Consider the following 16,633-nt stretch of genomic DNA (forward strand, 5'->3'; position numbering starts at 1 on the left):
ATTTATTGGCTCAAGGTCCAACAACAAAAAAAGGGAAGGTTAGGATTAGAAGTCAGGTCTGCAGAAGCAGCAAGTTCAATGAGAGGCTGCAAGAGTTCAGAAAAATGGTGATGAACCCAGCTTTTTCTTACCTTATGGAGTGGAGTCTGAAACAGTTCCACACAAAGGACAGGTCCTCTGACTGTAAAATATCTCAGGATCATTGATGGCATATGACACAGCATAATGTCAATCGGAAGGAAGAGGACAAAACCCTCGGATTTTGATACGGTGAGAAGGGATAAGGGAGGAAACCAGGAGAGAAACTACTCGTACCAATTATTCAAAGCTAGATGTCCTCTATAAGGTTGTGTTGCAATGAGAATGTTGTTGTCAAAGTGCAAACCTTCTCCAGGGCAGCCACAAGAAGATCAGATTGGCTGGAGACAGGGAGCACTCTCCGAAGCCATGAGTGAGACTGACGTCTCTCACTATGCATCAGGCTGCCACGGCATACCTGACAATCCTGAAGACGAAGTTTTCATGCATCTTCAGGTTCAATAATCTTAATTGTTCTAACAGGCACAGAAATAGTAGACATTTGTCTTTCAATTAAAAGCCACAGAATAAGGCATCCAGACTTGTAGTATCACAAGACATGAAAAGACACTTATTGCAAATTTAAAGACAGATACATGAATATTCTGCAAAAAATTAGCTTTCTCAAGATCATAGAGTAGATTGGCAGCAGAACCAGAAAGAAAGCCATTTTCTATACTGTTTGCTTCATTCACTCATTTATCTGAGGCACCCAGGTTTTGAGAAAATAGTGGTACAAAATCCTTAGCATTTTATGGTATATAAGGCAGTCCCATAACCTTCAATGTCAAAAATCAAACTCATTTAAATGCCTCTAATTTTAAAGATTTTCTTTAGTCCCTCTTTCCATCTGAAATGTGTATTGTTGTTGGCTCAAACACCACGTTCTGATTGCCCTTGCTGCTTGCTAAGAATGCAGTTCTCTAAGCACTGTTTAATCTTTGAGTCAGCTCAGGAAGATGGAATTACCATCCCTGGAAAACTGCAGTTTAGTTTCAAGGAACTCACTGCAGCTGCAACAATAAGATGGAAATGTGCCTGGGTTAGGGAGGCAAGGATTAAAGGTACGGGATTAAGAAAGCCTTGCTTGCCCCAGCGAGTAGAATGATCACATAAATCACAGAGTAACCTTGGCTTCACTCAGCTATTATTAAAGTATGTAGTGTCACAGCATCCTCATAATTAGGATTTGTCATCTTGAGCACCAGGATGGAAGATGCAGATGCCAAAGAGAGGCCAGAAGGAGAACAGAGAATGAGGAGGAAATGAGTCATTTTGGTGACAGTGACTACTCTTTTGATAGGAACCAGAATGTCTACAATATTTCAAGAACCATATATAAAGGCAAGGGCTGTTGGAAGTGTGCCTTCCAACTTCAAAATGTGCCTGACCATAAGAATGCTGATAAGCGCTGGCGGGAGAGCAGCTGGAACTCTGCGGGCTGCTTGTGTTTCTTTTCTTGATATTTATTCCGAGATCACATTTGCAGCTGCTTTTATCTGCTCTTTAGAAGTCCTTTTATTTGGAGAATTATTAATTGTAAAATAAATACCTACTCACTGACACGGAAATGTAATTTATGGCCATCTACAGAACTGGTTTTCTGTTAATGCATATATAGTGAATCTGGAACTTTCCACCCTATCCAAAATGTCATTTACAGAGACTCAAGTTTATCATACCTCATCTTGCCTCCACATTACTGCCCTGGGGTAAGATATTAAAAATAATGCTCTTTTCAAGAGATAATTTTTTAAATGATGTTACCCAATGATAGGGATGGAGACTTGGGAAGAGGTGTTTGCATAAAAAGCCAGAGCCCTGAAAGAATGAGCATCAGAGAAGTGACAGCATGAAAATACAGTTGTAAGAGCAAGTCCTTTGAGAATTAAGACAAAATCTGATCTTTTTAAATGGGGCCAATACTTGGTATTTGGGAGGAAGTTAGGGCAGGGTAGAGGTGAAACCCTGGGGAAACTTGACCCCAGGACACCTCAGGCACAATGTCTTGGTAGAAAGCAAGCTGAGGTGTGGTAACTGCTGGCTGTTTCCAACCAGTAGATAAGGCAAAGTGCCGAGAGAGCTCAGGCAGTGGCAGTGTATAGCAGTATGGGTGTCTGTCTGTTAGAACCAGACCAAGCTGTTCAAGGGTCATGGCCAAGCAAAATGAAGTTCACACTATACCCTAGTTATTTACAAGGCCAGGAGGTCAAGGCAAGGTAACCAAGCAGCTATAGAGGTGGAATCAAGAAACCTAGTGGGCCCAGTACTGAGAGAATGAGGGCAATGATGCTTCCACATCAGTGCTCCAAGTGGCCCAGGGCTCAGCCTCTGAATGTGAGACCATGCCGGCAATCCAATTTCATTCCAAGTCACACTACAGGGCAGGGTGGAAGCTGCCTGTGCCTTTCCTGTCCTGATCAGGATTGGACCAGGTACTGGCCCCATCATGGGCATATGTTATTTGTCTGTCTAACAGTCCCTCCTTTGGGAAAGCTGTCTCTATGATCAATGTGATTTGGGTATTGCCTACCCGGTACACAAATGTGGGAATGTGACTCAGGTCTGGCCAGTCTGATTACTTCATCCCCACTCCTATAATGATTTATCCAGAGATAGGTATGTGTACCAGCTGAACCAACTCTTCCATTGAAAGTCTTCTACTAGCATTTACTGAGTGCTTACCATGTGCCAGGAACTGCTCTAAATGCTTCAGATGCATTATGTCATTCAATCCTCATATCAATTCAATAAGATAATGCTATTATTATCTCCCCTTTACACATAAAGGAACTGAGACAAAGATGGAGTAATTTGTCTGAGATCACACAGCTAGGTGGTAGAGAAATTCTGACTATATAACTAAGCAGTTTTGTCCCAGAGTTTAGGTAATTGATGTGCAAGGAAAGACACCACTTGTTTCATCTGGGATTGTAAACTATAAGGATTGTGCAAACTGGAGATATGAAAGACCAGCTTCCCAGACCTCAGGGTGGGAGTTGTCTGCATTAGAGGAGAATGAGGCAATATATTGTGAAAAGGAGAGGAAAAGAGAGAGACACTGATACTATGGCTTGAGTTCCTGGATCTAGGCATGCCTGAAGCTATTCAACCTATAGCCTTTTCAGTTACCTAGATCAGTAAATTCACTCTCTTGTTTTAACTAGTTAGAACTGGGTTGTTGTCATTTACAAATAAGAGTCCTGACTAGTATAGGCTTGTCTCTAGGGTACTTCACTATGCACTGGGGGCATCTGGGGACAAGGAGAGCAGAAGAAATGAGTCAGGATGTTAAAAAGAGGTTGGCCTCCTATGACACATGTACAATTGTGGCATCCCACAGCTCCAGATATCTTCACATTACCAACGTGTTCTGCCTCAGTGATGGTCTGCAAACATACTCTATCCCTCCACATAGGCCACTTGCCCCAGGAGAGAAGTCTACAGTTAAAGCAGTACAGGGCTATCAGCTCTCCAGGAGAAAATATTTGATCTGCCTTATCAATGCCTGAGTTTATAGCACACTGCAAATAACCTGTAGAATGCTGGTTGTTTAGACAAAAATGCCACACCTGTGAAACTGTGAAAAGCAAGATAATTGTAATGCTTATGTTTTGAAATTACATCTACATGCCCTGCTTTAAAAGGTTGGGGGGTTGGGGGATTTGTTACTTGGTTGGGCCCTCGGAAATACTTAAATAGATTTAAAACTTGTACCACCTTTGACCAGCTAAGTTGCCTTTATAGATTCCTGGACTTGCAGAATAGTGTGCCTTGGTGTCTTTTGGCCTTGGGCTAATAATTCGAGTGAAGCTCTTAGAACAATGTCTAGTATATAGTAACTGCTCATTAACCAAACATCATTCTTTTCTTCTTGGTTTCCCAAAGATTCTTCAATAATTGGTATTATTTTTTCTAATTAACAGATTCTGTGGTGGAATGAGTAGGGAAGGGTTGAGCAACTGGATGAACTATTGGAAGAAGACTCTATAATCAATATCCCTGCACATGGACAAATGTTAGAGCCAGAAAAGATTTTTAATTCAAACATCAAAATTGGAGAAGTCAAGGTCAAGTGAATGTTCAGGGTCACAGAGGGATGAGTAAAAAGTGTAGTAATAAAAAGATCAGGTTGGTGCATTAAACTATGTCAGCCTTGGGTTGCACTGACAATGAGATTAATTAAATCCCTTTTCTTTTTGAGTATGCTATAATCCAGTTTTTAAAATCTGAATTAATTATCACAATTTTCTCTGTTATAGATTGAATTAGCTTGAAAAGCAGAAAGTGCTTGGTCAGCAAGAAAACCTGTAGAATTTTGTGGCTGAAAGGAATTTTAGGAATCAAATAGGGGTGGGGACAACCAGATTAATCAGATTTCCTTACTGTAGGATTGACATCCCAGAGTTTTGGGTGTCTTAACACATGTTTTTATTCTTCAGTAGAGGATCTAGTATCCAACCTTCCTCACACTTATTTGACAATAGAATCTTTTTATCCTCAACAAAATTATTAAAATCCTGAGGTGTCATAAGCACCATTGAGGAAATAGGTAGAATCAATTTCTAGAATCCAGGTTTAGGTTCACATTTTATTCTATAAATCCTAAGTATTTTCCTGTTAATTGAGGCCCAGAATGACAGAACCTTCATTTTTCTGCTCAGTGCTCCTTAGCTCACCTCACTACTGGAGTTCCTACTGGGACTTCTAGGTTCCTGTTCTCTCCCATCCCCTCAGAATGTGAGGGAGAAACCAGAAGCTGCAGCTGCTGCTCCAGGCCCCCAAACTCCACTCCCAGCACTGCAGGTCTGAGTTCCTCCCTCATGTAATTATAAAATATGCGTTCAGTTATTTACTTTCCCTCTTCCATGCAAAGTGTGTTACTGAATACTACAGTTCACAAGGAAGCCCAGCTTTTCTGCTGCAAGGTCTGAATTACCCTTGCAGGTATTACCCAAAGATTACAACCCTCTATCATTCTAGTTAAAAAAGAAACCACTACTTACATAGCTTTAGAAAAACGAAACAATGATTCTGTCCTTTCAGAAATGCAAGCAGAATTGTAGAACTAAGACATTTACATGGATTTTGTTGTTTCTGATGGCCCTAAATTGCCTCATTTAGAAAGGTAGGAAATAAAATGTCTGTTTCTCGAATTTCCGGGAAGTGTGTCTGGCAGCTGGCTCACTGTTGTTGGTTAAAGTTTGAAGCAAGAAAAATTACAACCAAAGTGGTGTCAATTTGCTCTAATTTATCTTGAGAATTAACTTTAAAGCTTAATTGTCAGGCAGTGACCTCTATACTCACGAAAATCTTCAGGGAATTACAAAAGCAGACTACTTGGGTAGAATGTGAATGTCATTCTGGGGTGAATCGCCCCACAAAGTGCCTGAAGGGAAACTCTAAACCCAAAAAGGAAGGAGCCAACCCCACAAGTTTTTGTACTTCTTTTCTCCACACCCAGATCTGGTTCCTAACCCACTGCTGCTGTCTGACCCAAGTTGATGATTACAGCATTGCTTGCGGATGTGCCTTGCCACACAGAGACTAAGTATCTTGAAATGAGCTGTGACGGTGTCCAAATATTGGCGCCGTTCATCTCCTGGAGGTCCTTGAAGAGATAGGGCAGTGGGTCAAAGAAGTTCTGCTTGCTCAAGAAGGTTCCCAGGTAGGGTTTTGTCTAGTAACTTCCCTTTACTATGGCAAAATTAGGAACAAATGTTTGGCTGAAAACATATACTATCAAATTAATAGACCAACTGTAGGATGAAGAACAATAAGTTAGAAAACCAAAATGCAAACATACAGCTCTTAAAGTCTACTTTATGGAAGTAGTGCAATGCTGAAAAAGTACACATTGTACATTGTTGTTATCAGAATCACACCCTCCCCGACTCCTACCAGCTGATCCATCTTGCACATATTTAGCTTTTTTAAAAAGGGGAGAGGGGAATTATTTGAGCCAATGATGCCCAGGCCTCTGCTGAGGTCAGTGGTCAACCCAGACACTCAGCAGATAGAATATGGTAACTGTGAGCAGCCAGGAGAAGCACTAGGTTTTAGTTACAGCCTTTTCTAAATACAAAAAACTTTGTTGACTGGCACCTCCATAAATCCTTTCCTTGTGAAAGAGGAACCCGTCTGAACAAAAAACTGTAACTCTGAACTATATTACCCTATAGTATATGCAACAATCCCCTCTTCTGAAATCTGTTAGCACAAGTTCAGACCTGGGAACCATGGTTAAGTGCTTTCTTTTACTGTAAAAATTGGAGCTCATTAATTGATTTAGCTTTGACTCACTCTGGGAATGTTGTTCCTTTGACCAAAGCACAACTCCAGGAGAGATGCTAATGGAATGATGAGACAGGTGGAGACCTGCACTTAGCATACCAGATCAGCCAAATCAATCTGGTGAACACTGGATTATTGGATGTGGTAGGCAGGTCAACTCAATGACCCAATCTCAGACGGTCTAAATAGATGTCCAAGATAGTCCCCTCCTATTAGTAGTAGTGATTAATAAGAGAAAATGGAAGAGAAATTTTGGGTATCAAGCATAGTTTATCTTCTCAAGTTGGGAGCAATGAGAAACCAATTAGAGGGAAAGAAATTAGAAAATATAGTCAGAAGAAAAACAGCTTTTGTAATTTAGCATCTGAGAAAAACAAGGTAGAAGTGCTTGCTGGGTTACAAGGTTTACCTACTCTCAGTTATTCCAAAGCAACTTTTTGGATCAACTGATCTCAAACAGCCTATTTAAGGACCCATGGAGGCTAGCCAACTGCAGAGATCTTTAAATATATATATTCCCAGATTTACCTATAGAGAAAGTCTAATCTATGACCAGGGAAATTATACTTCTCAAGTTTAAAGGAAAGATTGAGAGTGGACTTGAAAAACATTTGTGCAGTAGAGATAAGCAATAGGAAGCCACTGTAAGCTCTTAATGCATCAGAGGAAAATCATTAAACAAGTCTTTAAGGAAACAGTCTGGCAGTAAAGGCATTGGCCTGGAGTAGTTCTCCCCAAATTGAAACTATAGGCAGATGACATAGGCATCTTGTAAAAATTCCCATTCAGTAGGTCTGGCTGCATTTGTAGCCAGCCTCCAGGTGAGGCCAAAGCTGCTGATCCTCCAAACACACTTTGAAAAGCTGAGTCCCGAAGGACCTGCTAAGGCTGGAGTTCTGGTACCTGGAGGCTCTTGGTGTGGCACACAGGCTGCTGGGACCAAGTAAACATTTCTTTCTGGAGGGAAATTCCAAATGAGATTGTGAGGTATAACAGAAGAGTCCCTTCTGAAATCAGGAGTCCCAGCTCTGGCCTTTGGAGAAGTCAGCTAGCTTGTGAAAATTACTTTCTTCCTGAGCCTCCGTGACCACATAGGTAAAATGTCAGGATTGAATTATGATGTCTCTAAAACACTTTCGTATTCTATGACCCTATATCTTCTAACCCAGCACATAGAATAGGGTCAAACCAATTTAGGTGGCCTTTTCTAACTCTGCAGGTTATTAGTTACCATATTTTGAAGAATCAACATGCATATCCTTTTGGTATGTTTGCTGTAAAACATACACATTGTTCCTATACATCAATTGTATACATTAATATTTAGACATGCAATTGCACCCTAAAAGGGGGAAATACATTTGTATGTGGGAGATTGATAAAAGAAAATGCTATTGTATTCAGCATTTACACTGTATACAGACTGAAAAACATTACACTTTATTTTTTAAATATTGTAAGGGCTGTTATAAACAAGTCATAGCTTACAGATGTGTGTAAAAGCTGCATGAATTGTGCACATTTACTATTTAGAGGAAAAAACTTGGTCTTAAAAATTGTTTGGACTGTATGTTCTTTTCTTTTTTAGCAGAGTGAGAGCCAAAGGAATTGAATTACAGGGTAGAATATAAAATACCTCCTTAAGGAAATAAATGTGTAATAGGAACTATATAGCCAGTTCTCTCAGGCATGGGAATCCCCCAGGGCTCATGTAAATGTGTATAAGTATGTCCTCAGTGTCACTCCAGATGTTTTTGCAGGGAAAGAATCCTTCTCCCCCACACACTGACATTAACGCTCTATGAGTAACCTCCATGCTCAGACTTGTCCTAAGCCAAGTAGCATCCTGAAGGGGGGCCCCAGGCACGACTGGAGAGCCACAGGCCGTTCCTGCCCCTCTCCTATACCTGGAAGGTCATCGTTGTTGCTAAGTATCCTCCTTGGCTTGGAGGGGAGAATGGAGCCTATAACTATTAACACAGGATAAGGCTCAGAAGCAAAGTTTACCAAGCAGAGAAATCAGGCCAGGACAACTTTAAAAATGGTGATTAAGTCTCTGCACAGTTATCTCTGGAGATTGTCCTTGAGCTGTAGCTGAACAGGGCCTTTTCTGCTGTGTGGGTGGTCTGCTTGTAGCTTGTAGTTTTGACTATAGTCCTCAGGGCAACCTGAGCTGCACATTTTTACTGTAATAGCCTCTGGCTGCTGAGGCTATAAAAAGGAAGATCCTGGCTTGTGCAGTTGCCCCTCAACCCTGCTTTACCTGATGACAGGGCCAGGAAGGATCCAAGGCCTTCCTCAGGCAGGCTCCTGAAACCTCCTGTCTCCCAACCTCACCTACCTTCTTTATTCATACCTCCCCACTCTAAGCAGAAATGTCACATGCCAGCAGCCACAGCTAAAAGTAAGTAATGGCAATATGGTGAAGGGTTCCAAAACAGAATCCTGCCACTGCATATAGTGCTTAAAATCATAAATGCAGCTAAGGGGCAGTGAACTCTATCTAGAGACAATGACAGGAGTATGGTGCCAACACATATAAGATCACATATATAAAGAACCAAGTATCAGACCTAGAAATCCTATGGCAGAGACTGTTGGTCATCCCCCAATATTTATTCTCCTTTTCTTTAGTAATAGAAGCCTGAATCTTATCAGGGTATATGGCCGCCCAGAATAAGACTACATTTCCCAGCCTCCCTTGCAACTGGGTATGGCTCTGTGACTAGGTTCTGGTTTCTGTGGAGTCTCCTTAAAGAGAGGGAGCTTGCCCTTTTTCATAACTTCGTCCTTACAGCTGGCTGGAATGCAGTCTTCTTGGATAATGAGGTGAAATACATTTCTTAAAGTTGGTGGAACATGATAGAAAGAGCCCAGGTACCCGATAATCAAGGAGATAGCCACCATACTGATTCTGGCTTGCCTATGTTTATGTAACAGATATATTAACTTCTCTGTTGTTTAAACCTATGTTGGTTTGGATTTTCTGATACTCACAGCTCAAATGTGATCAAATTGATAAAATTTCCTTCTCCTTAGGATCTCATATGTCAATGACACCCCAAAATTAATCACATCATTGTTTCATCAGAGAGGAACATCCAGAATAGCTTTGAAGCCTTAAAAAATCTTTTCATCATAGATCTACTCCATGTGTTCTCTAATTGCAACAAAATAAAAATGTAATGTACAGTACAATATTCCTCCTTTTCAGTAAACAGTGAAAAGGTAGACATTTTAACCCTAATAAAAGTCTTACCATCAAGGCAGATGACTTCTCCTGAAATACTTGTTATAGTAACTTAATTTTTATACTCTTGACCACTAGATACCAGACACTGGGTATAATTTCGTCCCTTTGGTCTCCCCTCCAAGTCCTTGAGGGGTGGGAAGAATAATTTTTGGCTGACAAGGTAAGTTCATGTTAAAGAGCAAGAAAGATTCAAAACTTATATAAGTGATATGTATCCATGACATTTAACCCTTGAAATATTCTTAATTTGCAGATTCTGAAACTCAGGCTCCAGCAAGTGGCATGTTTTGCCCAAGATAATAGACTATTAACTAGGGACCTTGGATCCAGGTTTTCTGATTCATACTGTATCATAAATGTCTACTGTCTGTCTACCTACAAGACTGTAACTTATTATTCATCATTGTATACCTATACCCAGTGCCTACCACAGGGCCTACCATATTAAACATCCTCAATAAATACATGTTAAATGAATTAATAAATCTAAAATCCCACTCTGCCATTGTTCCCCTGCTCTGCAAGAGTTCTACAAGCCAATGCTCTTAATATCTTCCAGGTCACTCTTAAGACCATATGGCCTGTCAAGAGAATGTGGTCAAGGATGAGACAGAGGGGAGCAGAACTAGTGAACACACCCATATGACACACTTGTGTTCTCCTCCACACTCTCCTGGGCCTGGGCGGGCCAACCACGTAGGGCATTTGGATATGTGCCTCATGGCCTGGGATACAACTTGCCCTTTGTGTATTTTTCCAGGGAAAGGAAAAAGCAACTGCAGCCTAACACATGTTAGAAATGCTGTTGCCTGGTGTCCTGACATCATAGCATCCACCCAGTCCGATTCTTGGAATCAGGCCCACTTGCCAGTCATGCGCTGGGGAGGATATAGAGAGAAAGGACATGGGAAGAGGAGTTAGGCACTGTAAAATGGAGTATGTGGCTAACACATGCTGTGCGACCAGACGTTGTGTGACACAAAGCACGGGCTAAGATTAGAATGAGAACTCTCAGCTTCTTGTATCCATGTGTCTCTGCTGGATCGGAGCTGGTCCTGCTTCAGTTTCTCTCAACAACAAGAAGGATGAGGCTGGTCTACCTGTCTACCACTTCCTTTACCCCTCTGTCCAGTAAAGATGCCAGAGGAAGAAAACTTTCTTTCTGTGGCTCCTTACAGAGTAAGGAGGTGAAAACAAGTTCAAGTAATCATAAGGAATCTACAGCTAAATTATCACCTGGCATGATGGAAATAAAATTTTTATAAAATATTGTCATGGTATTAGGGTCTTCCAATGGGAAAACCAAAAGTTAAGCCTGTGCTGGCATTCACTTTCTAATAAATGAGCTGGCTTAAACATTGATTTTCTCTCCTTGACTTGTAAAAATGACCTAAAAATGTGAGAGAGTTCAATAAATGGTTTAAAGATTGTCATTAAGTACAAATACTTTAACAAAACCAGAGGAAACCAACTTTAAAATCCCACCTTCCTTCTTGCCCCTGCTCCAAAGTCAGGATGAAAATTCAGGGTCCCAAACACCACCACCAGTTGCCTCCTACCTAGCACATAGCTGGTGACAAGGAATTCTGTGTGCCTTATGAATTGGCACCTCACAGACTTTTTAGAGAATTTGTTGACTTGGATTGGATTCAGCAGAGTGTATTAATCCTTTGGGGAATATTCACAGACAACAGCTACAGGGATATACATTTTCCTTTGTTGAAACTTGTATCTGCATTCAGATACTGGCCTTGGCATTTCCTAAGTGCTAGCTGCTTTGAATGTTACTATGTTAAACCACCTGCACTGGAAAGTAAAATCCTGTTAACAATATATGATCACAGGTTGTAAGGAGAGTGCCATGTTCCCCACCATTATACACTTTATATTTTGAAAATATCCATAAGAAAAGGTCCTATTAAAATAACAACTCTTTGTCAAAGTGGAAGTGAAACTTTTATACAATACGAGACAATGGTCAATATGAAAATTCAGTTTTGTTTGTGTGCGTTTTCAGTGGCTCCCTTGCAATGGCTCACTAAAATAAAACCTTTTTTTCTGAACCCGAAAATAGATGACGAGAGGCTTCACTACCTGGGAGGCAACCTGCCTTATGTTCTCATTGCCTCACAACCAGAAAATCTCAAGAGAGAAGCAAATGGTCTGGTGGAGGTGGCTGTTCATCTGACTGAGGATAGAAGCTCAAATCAAGGTTCTAGAGAGAAAGTGCAAAGTGAATGCTGAAAGGAGGTGATTGAGTGGAAGAAAACTGAAGTGTTAGCTTCACTGGAATTTTTAGACACTCTGATGGGGGTGGAGGGTGGGGGAATAGACTATTCTTGTACTCCCAAGCGACAGGTAAGGGGATTTGACCCAATCCTAAAGTGACAAATGTGCAGGTCTAAGACCAGGACGTCAATGCCAGGTACCCCTGACTCTGGAAGATGGACGGCTAGGGCAGCAGGACCCCAGATGGGAGTGGGGTGGGAGTGGGGTGGGTTCAGTCCTCGCAGAGTCCGTGAGCGAAGCATGCCTGAGAGTTTCAGCTGTCCTAAGAACGTCGTCAGGGAAATCCAAGAGTAAGGAGGCTGTGAGCTCAGGTCCAAACACGATCCCAATTGTGACACTACCTCACTCCCCGGGCATCACGCACTCTGACCAAGTGCAGGGACGGCAGTTAGGGTCTGAATAGTGTATGTCAAGGTGTATGTGAAAGTGTATGCAGACTCACAGAATCCCTAAAATGAGATGAAAATTGGAAGAAAATAACATCAGCCTGGATGAAGAAGGGAATCGAGAGTCCCAAAAGGCCAGAAGCTGTAAAATGAGGTTCGATGCTCCAGTTCGATCCCTAACAGGTTAATTTCCTGAAAGCAGATCAAATCTGGTATTAGATTATAATAGGAAACAAACAAAACCTGGCCGTGAAAGGGGAAGGCACCGCTGTTCCCCATACATACCGACCCAATTCCTTGAAGGGAGTGTTCATGCCAAGTTCACCTGGGGATCCTCAGCGCGACTTCAAGGATTTGGGAATGCTTCTGGAAAGTCACATGAATGAAAGAGAGCGAAAGCAAGAATGAGCGAAAGAATTCATTACCTGCCCTGGGCCAGATGTTTTACGCATGCATTCTCTGGTAGGAAGGGAGAGGAAGGCAAGGCGGGAGCGAAGAAGAGAGCTCGAGAGAGAAATTCTGCCTGCCCCCAAATGTCAATTTGATCTAGGTCGGTGGTTCTCAAACTTTGGGGTTTGAGAATTACCCGGAGGGCTTGTTCAAACACCAATCGCTGGGCCACAGTCCCAGAGTTTCTGACCCAGTAGGTGGAGCCAGAGAATCTGCATTTCTAACAAGTTCCAGACGTTGCTGATGCTATTGGACCACACTTGAAGAACTACTCCTCTAGACTGTAACTCTGGACGGATCCCAGAGTCCCAAGGAAACGCTCTCTGTAGTGAGAATTGGAAACTCCAAGGCAATCCAAGGCCCGGTATTTTTGAGAGAGATCGCAGAGAACGGAGAGCAGAGAAGCTCAGCTTCAGCTAGCTCACTGCCGCGTAGGAATGGGAGCTCACTGGAAGTCAAGATTATCACCTGAATTTTCCTAACGTTTAAGCATTGGCAATTAAGTATTTCTTTTTAAGTGAAAGCCTATTTAAAATAGATTTGCAGACTCTGCCTTAGTCTTTTCTGAGAACAATCTTTTCCGAGGGCGAGGGCTGGCACAGTCCCATGCTAGGCAGGTGGACTCACCAAAAGGGCACCATCCTCAGGGCCCTCCCTCCTGGGAGGTTCCTGGGTCTTATCCTCCGCTGCTGAGGTCTTAGTCACCGACACCCAAAGGCTACGTTAGAAAAGCACCGTGAATTGCAAACTGTCCTTTGACGCAGGAGCCTAGGATTTGACCCGGTTTCTCTCTGGTGAGGCGAACTGCCGGAGATCCGCTTTCCTAGGAGCACTGAAGCCGAAAATGCTCCCTGTCGTGGAGCCTGCGTCCAAACCTCGGCAAGGGTCGCGGGCCATCCTGCGGCCGAGCCCCACCGCGCCCAGCACGTGCAGAGCCAGCCGGCGGCGGCGGCGGGCTCCTGCCACCTGAGACCTCGCGGGACTCCGCGCGGCGTGAAGACGCGGGGCCGCGTGAGAGCAGTAGCACGAGACCGCGAGGGACTGACTGATCGCCGGGCCTCCTCAAGTGCGGGCTGGGCCTTGCTGCGGCGACGGTCGACGACTTCACTCAGGAAAGCCAAACCACGATGGGCCCCTCGTGGAAAGGTCTGCCTCAGGCTTGCCCGCCCCGGCCATGGCCACGTAGCTAACCCTCCCATCCGGTCTTCAGCCCTCGCAGGCTGCCCCCGCTTCCCCTCGACTCGGTGCCCTGAAGGCTGGGGGCTGGAAGGGAGCCCGCTGGGACCTTCAGGAGAACGAGGCTGAGCGAGGGGCGCAGGCACAGGGCGGGGGGGGGCGGTGCCACTGAGGCAAGCATGCACTCCTCACGCTGTCCCTGCAGGCCTCGGGTGCCTGTGGCTTTGCGGCTTGGCCTAACTCAGGAGGCGGCTGGGCAGAGAAATTGGACAGCTGGAGGCGGCGGGAGGCCCTCAGGCGCCCAGCCGGGGAAGGCTACCGCGCGCTCAGCGCCTCTCGCGTCGCGCCTCTTCCTGCCCTCAGGTCAAGGAAAGCACAGCCCGCCAAGGGATCCATTCCCGACAGGATTCCAAACGCTGGAGTAGGCTGAGGGCGTAAGTCGTGGGGAGTGGGGCAGCCCTTCCGAGGGCGGTTCGCAGAGAAGCCTTTCCTGCCTCTCCTCCAGGGACAAGGTCCGAGGCTTGGATTCTGAACTAATCAGCACCGGACCGCCCGATAACGCCCTGAGCTGGGGTCAGAACTAGTGTGTTTCCCCTGCCCTATGGAAATTAGAGCCTCCCAGAGCAGCAGCGGGAGTCCGAAAATCTATTTTAGAAAAATCCACCAGCAGAGGAGTCGCTAGGGGGCCACCGCTTCGGGCACTCACAAAGGCCCCAGCAGTAAGCGTAGAGCGCCTTATTGGCCCTGACAGCAGGCCCAGGTACTCTCCCCAGCACCCCTGCGGCGCACACGATTCCTCCTCAGCAGCAAAGGGGCCCTGGACAATGTGCGGAACCCAGCGGCGGGGGTGGGTCTCTGGTTCCCCGGCAGTCACACCCAGGAGTCAGCCGCCGGGGTGACCGCCCCCCGGCGTCCGCGCCACGTAGTGCCGGGCTTCTGCCTCTAGGGCGCGCTGCGGCTCTTCCCGCTGTACGCTGAGCTCCAGCCTACGGCTGGGCTTTCCCATCCCATCTCTCGGCAGAGCGTCGATTTAACAAACTTCTTTAAAAGATATAATTCTTACAGTCTTTTGGCCCCAGCCTCCGCATCCTCAGTTCTGAGCCCAGTGCCCGCGATCCTCTTCTAGGTTTTCGTGGGGGTCCTCACCATTACTCCGGGGCTGGAGTGCAAGAGCCCGCAGAATAGCTGGTCGCCCAACTTCTCCGGGCTCCGGCGAAAAGGGGCAAATTGCGGCAAGTTCAAATGCGAAAGATCCCCGCCCTTCAGAGGCAAGGAAAGACTGGGGAAAAGGGAGGCGAGTTCTCAGAAGCCGATTTAAAATAGATTTGCAGACTCTGCCTTAGTCTTTTCTGAGGACAATCTTTTCCGAGGGCGAGGACTGTAAAAAAAGATGGGGTTTGCATAATTTGTGTCTTAAAAGATAAAAGTTTTTAGGCTGTCCGCACGCGCTATCAGGGTGGGAGAAGCTCAGAGTCAACCCAGGGAAGCCTGTGTTTGACACCTGTTCGCTGCTTAACTGGAAGAGCTTCCTGGGTGGGCCAAGGGGGAAGGGGCCTACGCTGCGGATCCCCTCCTCCTCCACAAACTCCTCCGCGTTTCCTCTCCCCGGCCTTCAACCCGTCCTCCAGGGGAGTAAACTTTCGGCGGTTCGAGTTTGGGCGGCAGCTGCTCTCGCGCCCCTCTTCAGTATGTTAGCCATTTCCTTGGAAGCGTCCTTGATGTCAAAAGCCCTGAGCGGGGAGGACAGCAGATGACCCAGTGAGCGGAAACCTCAGAGTGAATCGGCAGCGCAGCTCGGGGAGAATGCAGGGAGAGTGGGACGGCTGCGCAGAGACTCGGCCCCCCGGGCGCAGCTGGGCCGCTGTAGGCTCCAGGACTTGCCTTTCCGCACACCCATACCCCACAGCTGGCGTGGGCCCGAAGGCCTTTCTTCCGTGCCGGGTGTTGTCTCCCGGGAACTCCAGCGGATGAGGCTGCTCCTGGGTGGGCCCCCACAATGCGTGCGATCTAGATGGCAACGTGAGCAACCGGGCTTGCCGGGACTGAATTTGGAGAAACTCTAGGGCCCGTCCGCGGGGGCTCAGAGGTGTTCCCGGGGAGCCCTGCGTGCAGTGCTGGGCCCCACTGAGCCTCGGGTTCACTCTCGGCATGGGGCGTGCACCTGTCCATTGCAGTGGCGGAGCCTGAAGGTTTCCGAGGCGCTGCCCCGCCACTCGGCTTCCCCTAAAGCCCGGAGTTCGCTGACTCTTTCCTACGTTTCAAGGGACCGCAGCGCTCAGGCGGCCTGACCCGGACTCCACTGTGGAACTTCGGAGGCCGGGGTGGGCGAGGTAAACATGTTATGGAAAAACCTGGGCTCTAGAGTTTTGCGGAGCCAGGGCGCAGCTCTTGGGTGGTTGGAAATTTCCCCGAGGGAAAAGCAAGGGGACACACACACACACACACACACGAAAGCAGGGACACACACACACACACGAAAGCAGGGACACACACACACACACACCACACACACACACACACACACACACACACACACACACACACACACACACACACACACACACACACACTGGTGGGAAGGTGTGAAGCCTGCCGCGGAGAGTTGCCTCCACTTTCTGAAGAGCAAATACAAAGTGTAGGAACACTCTTCAGCTCACCACCTGGGAGTGCGTGTCCTGGGGGTCTGAAAGAAGAGAAAGTTCCCTCC

The sequence above is a fragment of the Manis javanica genome, chromosome 2 (assembly GCF_040802235.1).
Source record: "Manis javanica isolate MJ-LG chromosome 2, MJ_LKY, whole genome shotgun sequence".
NCBI lineage: Eukaryota > Metazoa > Chordata > Mammalia > Pholidota > Manidae > Manis > Manis javanica.